This window comes from Miscanthus floridulus, chromosome 14 (genome assembly GCF_019320115.1).
Source record: "Miscanthus floridulus cultivar M001 chromosome 14, ASM1932011v1, whole genome shotgun sequence".
Lineage (NCBI taxonomy): Eukaryota > Viridiplantae > Streptophyta > Magnoliopsida > Poales > Poaceae > Miscanthus > Miscanthus floridulus.
This window is the reverse complement of record NC_089593.1, coordinates 97,629,225-97,638,930: the sequence shown is the minus strand read 5'-3', so window position 1 is coordinate 97,638,930 and position 9,706 is coordinate 97,629,225.

Here is a 9,706-nt window from a genome sequence, read left to right as displayed (position 1 = left end):
CCGACACCGGGGGGGGGACTCTCCGTCCGACCAGCGTCTGTGCCTCCGGACTCCGATGAGGCGCTAACGGCACCTTCCTCCGACTGAGTTGTTGGCCGGGCGTCCACTGCCTTCGGCCAATCGCTCCTTGGCATGCCCGAGAAGTACGCTGCTTGTTCCTGTGAATGGATCTTCCCACAAGTGAATCAGCTCACTGCTCGGCAATGGTACATAATAAAAAGCATCGGGAACAAACATTTGAGACTTTTACCTGAGGTGGTGGATTCATGCAGTTGAAGGCTCTCGTATGCCCTATCACGCTGAACGAGGCATTTGGAGCGAATAGCTCTGTGGCCTGCTCTAGCACATCATTCCTCGTTAGCCTCTCCGTCCTCTCTCGGGTGCCGTCAGTGTCCCCCTTGAAGTCAAAGCCCGCATGGGCCCTCTCCTTGCAGGGCTGGGCGCGACGCACTATGAAGCTCGCCGCCAACAGTGAGCTGTTCATTTTTACGCCCTTTATCAGGCCGAGGAGCTCCTTCACTTGCTCCATATCAGCACTGCTCGGCTTCTCTAACCAGCTCCTTTGGTTCTCTGGAATGTGGTCGACGTCGCAGTGGATGGCGGGATGGCTCTGCTTCATGTAGAACCACCTGGCATTCCACCCCTTCAGTGAGGTGTTCAGCGGTATAGTAATGTATTCGCCCGCCATCCCATCGCGCAGTTGTAGATACACGCCACCGACCACTTTTGAACTATCGTCGCCCTTCTTCTTTAGCCAGAATAGGTGTCGGAAGAGGTTGAAGTGGGAAAGGATTCCGAGATACGCCTCACAGAAATGGATAAAAATCGAGATGTGCAAGATAGTGTTTGGGTGGAGATTGCACAGACTAACTCTCTAGAGCTCCAACAGGTCCCTCAAGAAAGGATGAACAGGAAATCCTAACCTACGCCAGAAATAATCTTCAAAAACTACTACTTCGTCAGTATGCGGCATCACGAAGGGCTCACCGCTGGCTGGCTGCCATCCGGTGGTGACATGGTCAGAAAGAACGCCTGCCTCCACCATCCTATTGATCTCCACCTCCCCCATTTTTGATGGCACCCACTCATTGTCACGGTTGGCTCCGTCGGTCGCCTTCTTCAGGTTTCTAGCTCCCCTCTTCGGCGCCATCTCTCAGATCTGGTTTGGAATTAGCGGCGGAAGCGCGTGTGAATATGAATCTAGAAGCATGAGGGCTGAGGAGGAAGGCGAAGGGGCGAAGGTGGTAGCACGGAGTGCGGCAGTGCAGTTATAAAGCACTCCCCCCACCTTTCGCATTCGAGGGTTTTTGGAAAACCGCTCCACGATTTGCGCCCCTCTGAATTCTCCAAAATAGCATGGTGGGCCATTACCTGGGCTTTCGCGCAACTGCAGCCCATATCGCCCATTTATCGCCACAATTTGTTACTGCTCACTAAATATTCGCCGACTTCTCCACCATCTGTTACGGCTCAGTAATTACTATTGTACATCCATTACTCTAGTTTTTTCTCCACGATTTGATTTCTCCATGGTTTCCACTTGTGGCTCAGGGACTACCTCATCAATACGACTTGGTTCCTCACCACACTGGGGACTTTCTTCTAGTTGCTGTTGTTTCTGACCCTGGCACCACGTGACTACGTCACCTACTGTCAGGCTCGGGGACTAAGTGGGCATACTTCACCTTGCTGTGAATGTGTATTTTTTTATTCAAGGCTCCGCCCGGGGACTGGCTGCCTGCTCGACTGGTCTTCTGCTTTTCTTTTACTTTGGACCCTGGCACCACGTGATTGCGTCACCTACTATCAGGCTCGGGGACTAAGTGGGCACACTTCACCTTGCAGTGAGTGTGTCTGCTTTAATCTGGAAGACTCTGCGCCTCCTGAAGTTGAAGAAGATTATCTCCCTTTCTCGTGGTCGGACTCTAAGTGGGCACACTTGGTCCACTGCGAGGAATTTTTTGATTTTGAACTTGAGCTCCTTACATCCTTATGGCAAGCCTTACTTGGCATACACTGCTCGGCGACAGTTCACACTGCTCGACGACGGTTCACAACTGCTCGACAACTCATCACGATGGTCGGACCATGAGTCTGACTGCTCGGCTTTGTTCACGCCTGCTTGGCCAAGCTCAAGATGGCGTTGCACAACGGATACAAGACGCTTGGGGACTAGCTGTGGGGGGCACGACCCTAGATATCCACGGCAGACTACATGGGCTATGCCCCTAGGGGTGGCCCAGCCCATGAGATGAAGCCTTGCGGAGCACAGCGCTACTCGGCGCGTCCCGTAAGACACCGGGAAGATATCCTGAAGATACTATGAGATCTGTTAGGATACGTATGATCCCATGATTCCTGTAATCTGTTATTACTTTTTGGTTATCTCCTAGATCTAACCAACTTGTAACCCTGCTCCCTAGACTATATAAGGCGGGCAGGGACCCCCTCCAAACACACACAATGTCATACGATAGCCAATACAATCCAACAGACCACAGGAGTGGGGTATTACGTCGCGCTGACGGCCCAAACCTGTCTAACTCTTGTGTCTCTGTTGCCTTCTTATTCTCGGTTACATGCATCTCTGCCGATCAATCTACCTTCGTAGGATACCCCTCGGAGGACTGCCAATGATATTCTATCGATAGAGCATGAGCCAACTATCCAATGAACTTGGCGAAGCAGCAAGGAGCTTTGCAACACACCACCATCAGCAACTTGTACACAGCTAGACAGAGATACTGAATCTTGGTGATGTAACTTAGCAGCCGTTGTGTTACTGATAAATGAAGTGGAGCTCCCGAAATCCACCAAGACATGCACTAGAATACCTGACATCGAGCCCAACAATCGGATAGTACGAGCAGCAGGTACCCCAGAAACGGCAGATTTTGAGATGGCCAAAAACACTTGTTCAGTTGGCAGATCATCAGATGATTCCATAGCCAGCACAACATCAGGGTCCAACGACTCCCAAAGAGCTTCGACTGCATGCAGGACTTTCGGTGCGCACCAGTGATCCTTACTCCACTTGGCGTTGCACTTGTAGCATAATCCCAAGGCACGACAGTACGCTTTGACAGCAGCCAGAGCACCAGTCGCCAAAGATGTTGCCGTGGGCTCGGCGGCTGCAGGCGTCGCCATGGGCTTCTCAACACGGGGCGGAGGTGATGGTAGCGGCAGCGCGGTCCGTGGTGTGGGCTTAGGAGACCACCCAACACGTGCCGATGAGCGGAACGAAGACTGGCCGCCAGATTGGCCAGCCACCTCCTCCTGTGCAAGAGCCATGCAAATAGCAGCATCGAGTGTTTGTGGCCGAGAAACCAGTATCATAGCTTTGAGGTCGGGCCGAAGGCCATCGATAAATCTTATTGTATAAAACAGTGGATCAGTAGAAGCAGAATATGATTTGAGGCGATCAATTAAGATGGAGAAGTGCTCGACATAATCTGACATCGTAGAAGTTTGTTTGATGTGGAACAATTGATGAATTAAAGCTTCCTTCTGATCATGATCAAATCGATCGTGCAAAGCTTGACAGAAGGCTGTCCAATTTGCAGTGGCTGGAGTGTTTTCGATGGACTCATACCAGCCAGCTGCGGCGCCTTCCACATACATGGTTGCGACGCTAACCCAAAGTGAGGGATCCACGGCGTACATGTTGAAATAGCGTTCGCAGCGAGAATGCCAGAGGCGTGGGTTTTCGCCATCAAATTTAGAGAATGGAAGTTTAGGGAGGCGTCCAGTTGGATGTTGGAGTTGAACTCATGGGTGTCGTGAGGAGTTGGGTGGCGAGGAGTTGAAATTGGTGGACGAGGGGGTATGTAGAGTGGTGGGGGACGCGGCGGAGGGTGGGTAGACGGATGCGGAGGAGGGTGTGGAGAAGGGTATGGTGGAGCTGGTGGACGGTGCGGAAGCGGCGGTGTCGAGCACGGAGGAAGGGGAGGAAGAGGAGGGGAAGGGGAGGGGGAGGAGGGTCGGATTGTCTACCCATGTCTGGGACGTGAGTCCAGACCGCCCTGGTCCCGAACTCACCATCCTGGTGAGACGATGCATAGCCGTGCCCAATGGGCGCACAGGAAGAAGAGGCGGCGACGTTGGGCCATTGAGGCGAAACGTCAAACACCTTAGGGTCGCGACCTTGCGACGGCTTCTTCACCTCGATCCGCAGGTCGTCGACGAGCGCTTCCACCTCCGGGAGCCAAGTACCGAGGTCCATGGCGGCCACCTCGAGGGCGGTGACGCGGTCGTCGCGCTCGTCGTGGAGGGGGTCAATGCGGACGGCCTCCAGATCGGCAACGCGCCTGCCGATGGTGTACGCCGTGTCGGCGCCGGCGAGCTCGATGGCGTAGAGGCGTTTGTCGACGGCGACGTCGCGGGCGGCGCGGGCAAGATCGAGATCAGCAAAGCGCCGCTCCCACTGCTTGTTGTGCTGGTCGAAACGACCCCCGAACTCTTCCTTCGACTTCTGGATTTCTTCCAGCACCAGCTTGAGGTTCGGTTCCATGGCTCCCAGAGAGCGTTGCAGACGAGTGAAGTGGGTACGAGGGGGATCGGAGGCCAGGACTCGAACTGATCTCTGATACCAATTGTAAGGAGTAAATACTTGGAAAAGAAGAACAGGAAGAACAGAAGGTAGTGCACGGCACAATGGCCGGATTACTCAGAGTAAATAATTGGGCAAAGCCGAATCGTTTTACGTTTCGGAATGAGAGAACGGTCAGCCCAGGGGGTTGACGGTTTTTTTTTTGCGTCCTGTTGAACAAATGTTCAGTAAGTTGCGAATTAACAACTTCAGTAGCTCGGCTATGAACTGTAGAAACAGCGGTTATCAGGCCCGTAGGTAGCAACTGGCATCTTCGCGGGGAGGGTCGGCGGCGGCGCCTCGAACCGCAGCACGTTGACGGCCTGCCTGACGGTGGGCTGCAGTCCGCGGTCCGGGTGCGCGCACCAGAGCCCGACGAGCATCGCGCACGCCATCTCCCGGCCGTCGAACTGGCTCCGGAGCCGCGCGTCGGCCGCATCGAGGATGGTCCCGCCGACGTACGAGTCCCAGACCCACTGCACCAGGTGGACGAAGTACTCCTCCGGCCTCGTCGGAAGTTATTATTATCTATGTAGATGTAAGAACAGGACCTGTAGAACTGGTCTAGCATTGCAATTTGCAACCTGTTTGGAAAGTGATTTTTTTTCGAATTATACAGTAACGGTACAGAAGAAATTTAGCGTGATGAATATGGAGCAGATTGATAGATCATCGATGAGAAAACCTCTCAGAATTTAAAGGACTACAATAACTCATCAACAGGCAATTTCCATCATTCCTATTTCCTAAACAGCTGAAAAGTAGTTGAAAAATGGAATTGACATTCGTGTCCTTGCATTTGCACGAGACCCTTTCTACAGCTTCAGCTTAGGTCGATCATAATAACATGAAAAAGGACCCGTAAAAATAGTGCATGTTGAAAAAAAGGCACCGTTGAATCAAATTCAAGGACGTTGTTGACTGCTGTGTTGTTGACTTAAAGAGTGATGACGACTGCTCAAAGGGATTTCTTGGCCATCCCATATGAAGAACTTGTCGTTGTCGCTTTTCTTGACGTTTTTTTTAATACGCAAAAAAATTATCATCTTTATATTAAAAATAAAATTAAAAAATAGTGAAAGTTACAACGACGCGTCATGAACATGGCACACTAGGCTGGGGCGTTAGTGTTATACAATCGGCTCTGCCCTGCCTAGCACAAGGAGATCATGGGTTATTACTCGCTAATCATACTACGTAGCCATCATCGGCGTTCAGACGTGCTGGCGTGCGCAGCGCCTCGGTCGCTCTCCTTGTGGGTCTAGGAAGAGCTATCGCATTGCCTCAGCATGCGAGGGGTTGAGCTGGTCGACGAAGATACTGTCGTAGGCGTCCTTGACGCCGTGGAAGGCCTCGTCTGCCCGTCGAGATAGCCCATCCGCTTCATCACCAGCACCTCTCCACGCTTAGAAGCCGGGACGCGTGACAGCGCCTGAGCAACAATCCTCCTGCTGCGAGTCGGCAACTTTGGTTGTGCCTCGACATCTGGCTGAGGCAGCAGCGGCGACGACATCTTACGCAGGATCTTTGCGGTGAACCGCTTTAACCTCTTCATGGTGGAGCTCCCGTGTTCGGCTGGCCAGGGAGGTGTTGTCATGTCCGCTGCTGGGGGCATGGCCCTGGGGTTCGTGGGCGCGCCTCGTCGTCCACGACGGCGGGCTGTCCCCCTCGCGGTGGTAGGGAGGGGGTGGCCGCGTCCTTGCCTAGGGGTACGTTGTTGGAGCACGCCTCGGCCTCCATGGCGTGTGCCGCCCAATTTCTTACGTTGTCAATGGTGGAGAGAAGTTTCTATACAGAGAACTCTCTCGTGAAGGTCTTATCCTTGGGGACATTGTTTCTCTGAAATGGCCGTGAGAGGTCAGTGTCCACGGTGTTCCGGGATGTTTGTCAAACAATATTATTTTAATAAGTAATTGCAAATCTAGATGGTGTTATGAAAAATTTCCAAGAATAAATGCCTATCGGCACTTGGAAAGCCGATTGTACACTTATCGGCTATTGGTCAGCCCATATGGTCATATCGGCGCCTTGGAGGCCGATTAGTGGCGCCATGTAAATGTAAGAATAGCCACGTCAAAGTCAGGCATATCGGCATCCCAAGGGCCGACTAGACATTGAACAACCCTCTCTGCCTTCCTGTAGCTGATAAGCCGTAGGCTCGGCCACAGCAGGTACTCTGGGTCCAGTCATTCCTTTCGATCCCATTTACATTTACAATGTTGGTTTATTTATTTACCTTTGCATTTACCAGTACGATTGTTGCATGCGCTTTTTGGCATTTAGACACCTCCATTGGAATCCAGCAAAGAGAAGGCAGTTGAGTACTGATAGAACTGGACATCGGGTCACGCACACTCACACCTATGAATGCACGCACGCAAGCCTAAGGTGTTATTGAGGCTCTTGAAACCACTAGCCTAAAGGCCCTTTCACAGACGTCGAGTATTTCAATTTCCAAGAATTCATTTCTAATAAAATTTGAATATGGATATATGTATTCATATTCATATTAATATTCAGTTTATAATATAGTGGGAGATTTAAAACATTGCAAATGATTAATGACTATTGAAATAAAAACTAATATTTTAAAAAGAGCATGTCACAACTAAAATTTTAGTAACTCGCGTTTTAGTCACGCCAAATGTCGTAGTGCAACTCGTCACTACAGTCAAGCTAAATAAATTGGCGTGACTAACTAACCGTGCTAGCGCATCCAGACAACACTTTACGTGTCCAGGAGTAGTGGAGCTGACGAAGTCCAAGGTTGAGCGAAAGGACCGGGAGGGCAGCTCGAATAGATGGCGATCTACTGCGGCGTCAGAGTCCTCGTGGCGGGATCAAGGGCTGCCCATCGAGTTGATCAGTTGTGAAAGCATCTAGGCCCCTAGTTGGGTTTCGGTAATTAATGACAATGCGAGATTACTATGACTAAAGTGTGTTTTGCAGAGGCAATTAAGTTAGGTCATGGTAATGGCAATTGATTGGGCAATCATGATGGTCATGCCCCTGATGATGGAAATCATTTTGGTTTTCAAAGGATGGACGACAAGGTTAAGGATGGACTAGTTCTAAGTGTCGTTTGGTGTTGAAGAGACACTTAGAGAAGTTTAGGACTTTGTTTTTCCTTTGACCGTACTATTAAGGGGGTATGGACTAGTAGCTTGACCTAGGTGAGTCAAGTGGGTTAGGTGTGGTGCACACTTGTCAAATCTAGCACTAGGTAGCTCCGGAGTAGCCCTAAGATCAATTAGAGCAAACTTCATTCACATATGATTTCGAGTTGGAAGTTAATGGAGGGTTAAATGACTGATCAGACGCTGGTCTGGTTGTGACTGGACGCTGAAGGGTGAGTCTGGTCAGTTCATTTGATCAACTGGAGCCGTCTGATTGCAACCAGACGCTGAGCGAGAAGTTACCGGACGCTGGGTGCCAGAGTCTGGTCAACTCCAGAGAGGTTCTAGAGGGGGAGATTCCTGATCGGACGTGTCTGGTCAGTGCTGACCGGACGCTGGTCAGGATCCGATAACTGACCGGATGCTGAACAACGAAGTGACCGGACTCTGGGTACCAGCGTCTGGTCAACATCAGTAAGGTTCCAGAGAGCAGTTTTTGTGACCGGACGTAGGTCAGAGTCCGGTTAGAACTTAACGGCTCTTTCTGACACAGTGGCGGGGATAACTGACTTGAGCGTCCGGTCACCCTGACCGTAGCGTCCGGTCACCCCGTAGAGTGATGACTCAACCTCCAAACATTACGTTTTGAATGAGGGGGTATAAATACTTACTCCACTCGTCCATAGGAAGTCTTTTGCCCATTTGTTCAGCTAAGAAACACCCTTGAGAGTGCAAAGGAGAGCAAGAGCCTAGTGAGGTGATTGAGATTTGAGAATCCAAGATTAAGGCCTCAATAGTGCAAGGAGAGTAGCAAGTGTGTATCCACCCTTCTCATTAGGCTTGTTGTGGTTAAGTGAGAGTTTGTGCTTGTTACTATTGGTGATCGCCATCACCTAGACGGCTTGGTGGTGATCGGGAGTTTGGTGATCATCCGACGGAGCTTGTGGATGACCCAACTCAAGTTGTGAGTGGTTGTGGGTGATTGACCGCGATGGAGTGTCAAAGAATTAGCCCGTAGAGAGCACTTGATCCTTGCGCGGATCAAGGGGGAGCTACACCCTTGCGCGGGTGCTCCAACAAGGACTAGTGGGGAGTGGCGACTCTCTGATACCTCGGCAAAACATCGCCGCGTTCCTTTCCCTCCCTTTACTTTAAGCATTTACTTTTGAGCAATTCATTTCATATCATTACATTCCTAGAATTGCCATGCTAGAGTAGTATTGGAACTTAGGTTGCAAAACTTCTGTGCGGTAGAACAATAGAAACACATACTAGGCACAAGGGGTGAAGTGGGCTAAGTGTAGGGTTTAATTATTGCAAAGAATTTTAGAATTAGCCCAATTCACCGTCCCCCTTGGGCATCTTGATCCTTTCAATTGGTATCAGAGCCTCATGCTCACTAAATTAGGCTTAACTGCCTAGAGAAAGATGTCTCATGGGATTGACCTCCTCCTATCTTTCAAGGAGATGATTTTCCTTATTAGAAAATCCGCATGGAGGCTTATTTAGAAGCTTTAGATATTGGAATTCTTAGAGCCGCCTCACAAGGATCCCAAAACCTAAGGAACCCACAAACCTTCAAGGCAATGAAGTTAATTATGAGAAATGGAATGCAAAGTCTAGAAACACCATCTTTAGAGGCCTTTGCAAAGATGTGTTTAATCGTGTGCAGAACCACAAGGACGCCCAAGCACTATGGTCGGACATTTGTGCACTCCATGAGGGAACAAAGAGTGAGCGTGAGGAACGCTATCATCTTGTCATGAAAAAGCTTAATTCTTTTGAGATGCTTCCTAAAAAAAGTGCTAATGAGATGTACTTACGCTTAAATGTTCTTGTAGAGGAAGTCAATGGGCTTGGACTTACATAAATTCAACCATCCGATGTTATAAGAAAGATCTTGAGTGTCCTCCCCATTGACAAATATGGGCACATTGTGATCATGCTTCATCAAGGTGATCTTTCCACCGCTACACCAACTCAAATATTGGGAAAGATCAAC